This window comes from Eumetopias jubatus, unplaced genomic scaffold (assembly GCF_037043125.1).
Source record: "Eumetopias jubatus isolate StellerSeaLion01/CBP00866 unplaced genomic scaffold, mEumJub1_p1.0 scaffold_6, whole genome shotgun sequence".
Classification (NCBI taxonomy): domain Eukaryota; kingdom Metazoa; phylum Chordata; class Mammalia; order Carnivora; family Otariidae; genus Eumetopias; species Eumetopias jubatus.
The window spans coordinates 124,862,674-124,867,568 of record NW_028274812.1 but is presented as its reverse complement, the minus strand read 5'-3'; positions in this window follow the sequence as shown (position 1 = coordinate 124,867,568).

Sequence of the window (4,895 nt, the reverse complement as noted above, 5' to 3'; positions counted from 1 at the left end):
TCTGTGGAAGCCTATGAAACTGCCCCTTCCCCAGCCAAGCAATACTGCATCGAGGGGAGGATGGTGGAATTTGGTGCCAGCCTTAGGGATCCAAAGGATGCAGTGGTGGTGGTCTTCATCGTATTTCTCCTTCTGCAGCTGAATCCTAGAAGATGATAACAGACTACAACAAACTCAACCAAGGAGCAGTCCCAATTGCAGCTGATGTGGTTTATTTATTTATTTATTTATTTACTTATTTATTTATTTGACAGAGAGAGACACAGCGAGAGAGGGAATGCAAGCAGGGGAGTGGGAGGGAGAAGCAGGCTTCCCACAGAGCAGGGAGCCCAATGCAGGGCTCCATCCCAGGACCCCAGGACCCCAGGATCATGACCTGAGCTGAAGGCAGATTGCTTAACGACTGAGCCACCCAGGCGCCCCTGATGTGGGCTCTTACCCCCCAGGCCAAGGACCCACTGCTCTATCTTTGATAGAGCGGCATAATAAGGCCACAGGGACATAATATGTGGCCAATGATCCGGGAAATGCATTCTTTTCTATTCTAATCAGAAAAGAGGGGCAGAAACAGTTTGCATTTCCATGGGATGGACAACAACAAGATTCACATAGAGCTTTGCCCAGGACCATGTTCACTCTCCACCCTCTGTCAGGACGTCGTGAAGAGATCTAGGCTGTCCAGACATCCCACAGAACATCACGCTGATGCGCTACAGCACTGTCACCTCCATTGCACCAGTGTCCTGTCTTTAGTTCACATCTCTGGCTGTATGGGGGATCCCACAGAAATGGCGACGAATGAGTTAAGAGCCTGAGCTGGGTTTCCGGATGGGTCCGTGTAGGGGCGCAAGCTCCACCCAGTACAGTTGTGCTGTAGCCATACCCTGGCAGGGCGCCTGGCCAGCCACCTTGTGAGTCCACATAGACTCATGAGTGGAGGGCCAGGCATTGACCAGGCTGATCAGGAAACTCTGGGGAGAAAGATTAGAATACAGAGCATAGGACAGGGCAGTCTGGGGAAGAGGCATGTGGATGGAGTGTCCACCAAGTGTGAAGATCATTGGGCCACCTGTAATCACCTAGAGAGAGAACATGAGTAGACAGAATGACTCAACCGGTTGATGTTAGCTGGCCCCTGTCTTCGACCACCCCAGGGCTGGTACAGTGAATGGGCCACGGACAAAAGAGCCATGGTGGCAGAGGTGGAGGTTGTGCCGGAGCCAACAGCATGGAATTCCACTTACCAAAGCTGTTCTTGCTGTTGCTGTCACCAAGCATCCTCCCTACCAACAGAGGCCCAGGCTGAGGCTGTCATGGCACCCCCACGGCACCAGTTCTCCTCAAGGAGAACTGACCGCTACCTCACAAGCTGGTGATGTGGGGCTCTTTCCACCCAGAAGGGCCAGCAATCGGTTCTGATGGAATAGAACCACATTCCAGGTGTGGGTTTGCCCTTCCTGTCCGCAGAGCCTTCATGCCATTATCTGAGCGCTTACAGAGTGCGGGATCCTCCAGCATGGCATCGCACAGAACGTCATGTGAGACAGCCAAAAAGGTGGGAGAGTGGGCCCAGAGCCATGGGAGCCACCGGCTACAGGACACCGTCTGTTCCACCCACAAGCTGCCCACCAAAGACGGAAATGCTCAGAGATGGTAATTTAGGAGGATGGAGAACCATCCCCCAAGACCCTTCATGTAGCTTGAACGAAAGGACTATATATGGTGCTGTGTTCCAGCAGGAAGACCATGTGAGTCAGGGATCCAAGAAGGGAAGCAGGAGCAGTCCCTCCTATCATCACTCCCCCAGCCGGGACAGGGGACTGGGCTTCCCAAAGCTGCACTTGCGGGCCTGTTTCCCAAAGGGAGGACACTTCCTCCAGGGGACACAGCAAGAGCTCTGCTCAGTAATTAGCTATGGTGGCCACTAGGCACTTTGGGCTCCTTGTGTCCAGAGCCCAGCAACTCACAGAGGAGTCACCATCCTAGCAGGGGAACACCACCCTCATCATAAGGGGGAGATAGGGCTCTTGTCACCAGGTGGGGTCAGGGAGGAAAATGTCTGACACTCAGATGATCCACTTGGGTGCCCTGTGGTATGCCCTTGCTCAACTGTGACAGCAAATGGACCAAACTAGAACTCTGGCCTGAGGGCAGATCCTCCTTCCAGGAAAGAATCATTGCCCAGTGGCTGGGACCATAGGGCCTTCAAGAGTCAACCCCTTTAGGGATGACCTCTGCGGCAGAGAGCTGCCTTACCCCAAGGTCTTTCCTGGGATGGGGGGTGGGGGCAGGAGGGCTCTCTGATGGAGGCAAAGGAATAAAGATGCGGCCACTTTGGCCCCAAGCAGTCAACTCTGACAGCCACGTGAGCTCCAGAGCTCCCCATGGGGTCACTGGGGGCTTTTCCTTCTTCCTCTGCCCACTCCTACCTCCTTTCACTAGGGGTGTTGATTCCAAGGGTATTCTCTAAAAACATTTGCAGACTAAACTTTCCAAAATTGCCTTCTGGCGAACCCAACCTGGACAGGCTCCCTCTGTAGCCTGTTCTCCTCTCACCTTATGCGTTCCCTGGGCAATTTCATCCACGGCCATGAATTTGCTTGCCACCTAATCTCAAAAGTATGCGTGTACGGCCATTGTTGCTTTTCCTAGATGGAAACTGCCTGGGGCCATCACTTCCCAACTGTCCCCCAGGGCGCCTGGCCCCTTGGTGTCCACACCCAATTTCATCATCTTTTCTACCCTCCCCCTCCTGACACCCCCTCCCCCCAGCACTTTCCTTCCTGTATTCCCTCCGTTGGTGAATGTTCCGCCACTCCCTGGGGTTCCCAAACCCAACTGAAGAATCTTCTCTATTACTGCCAACAGGGCTGCCCGCAGCTGTGGCCACACACCTCCCTCGTACCCTCCCCACCTGCACTTCGGGCCTGGGGCAGACCCTGCCCTTCCTTCTCTCGCCTGAACTGCTGCCCTGGCATTCTGGCTGGCTCTCTTGCTTTCTCCAGGGGGCCTTTCTCACTGCAGCCAGGGAGATCTATCACATGAATACACCTGCTCTTATTTCCTCTAATGAAAACTTTCTTCAGGGACGTTTAGCCTCAAGGCCTTTGCCAACATCCGAGGCCCCAGGCCCGGCTGCCAGGCTGCTCCATGTCTGTCCCTTCACCTCCCTGCTGCTTTATGCTCTGGGGAGAGATACTGACCTCCACGAGGTGCCCAGAACCCACCACCTCTGCCCGCCCTGTGCATCGCTCTACTTGCTGCCCCCAGCCTGGGCCTGCCCCTGACTTACCTGCCGGAGGAACCCCTCGTCCCGAAGTTAGCCCCAGTAGCACCTCTTGGGGAAGCCTTCACAGTTTCTCCACAGGTTCTCCTGGCCCTTCATCTTTTCCTCCCACAGAGCACTCATTTTCTGTGATGGCCTGTTTGCATGCTCATCATCCTTCTCGGGAAGCTTCTTGAGGGCAGCTACCGGGTCTCCCAGCTTCAGTGCCCTGCCCAGCACCACCTAGTAGGCACCAAACAAATATTGACTGGATGGTTGAGGGAGTAAATGAATACATGCTGGAAGAATAATACAAGGAGGGCCTCCTCGGGGCCTTCGGTTCTAGGCCTGGCTCCACCACTGATTAGCTCTATGCCTCTCTTCTAGGTCTCTGTTACCTTAGCTGTAAACTGAGAAGATTGGCTTAGCCGATCTCTAAGGCGCCTTCCAGGGCTAATGCCCTCTGAAGGAGATCAGATAAGAATGCAGAATGCAGAATGGTAACAAGATGCGGGGGGGGGGGGGGGGGGCGGGGGGGGGCCTCTGGCCCTGAGCCGGAGGCTGCAATTCTTCGGGGAACCACTAGGTGGCAGGTGGGAAGGAAGCGGGCTGACTGCCGTGCAGCTTTCGCTTTCAGAAAGCAAGGGTGAGTCACTGGGTTCCCACTCTGTAACTCAGGAACTCTGTCGGGGGCAGTCTTTTCTCCAGACTCTGCAATTTTAGAATGCTGAGATGAAACAGCAAGTCCTGTTTCTCAGGTAGGCCACAGCCCACAAATACAAAAGCACCCAGCAGCACACCGCCAAAGAGGCTGCCCCCCCACCCCGGGGGTCTGCTTGACAAGAGGGCAAGAGGAGCACTGGTGCTTTGATTCATCCCTCTCCTCTTTCTGCCACCAGTTTGGGTTGTGAGACTTTTGTCTGGCATGAATTTCAGTAGGAACCAAGAATCACAGGATTTTTTAGATGAGAGATAAGAAAACTGCTCTGTGGGGAGGATACCGGTTACCTCCCTTCCAGGTGAAGAAAGGTGAGGCATGGAATGGCAATGCACGCCATTGAAGATAGAGCTGCCCCAGGCATGTTCACAGTGCAATCAATGAGTCACAAGAACATCCAAGATATTTTCAGCATCACAGGACTCTCTCATGAGATCCTTGGGCATTTAATCCAAAACCAAACCCAAACTCCGTCATATGCCATGATTGGTGATGTGGTGCTTGGTTTCATAATAGGCTAGGTTATGCGATAGTGACATTTTTATCCTGCAAGGGCACTGGCATTGGGGGGGTGGGAGGTAAGATGGGAGGACTCTGCTCCATATAGTCCTTCAGGGACACAGACCGTACCTCGGGTCACAACAGCAAAAGAGGGATCTGCGCTGTTGGGTCAGGCCTCTTGATGCTCTGACCTAGAAGTGACACCTCAAGTGTTCTGGTGGCCAACAGCCAGAAACTGTCACCTGTTGCTGCCTCCCTGCGGCAGGCAGGAGGGGTTGTGTACAAAATGTGAAGCAGACAGAACATCTGACAAGCACCAAATGTCCCTGCTGTAGAGACCACTTTTAGGCAACAGGCTCAAGCAATGAAAACTTGAGCAAGGCAAAAGGATCCACAGTGACTACCAAGCTG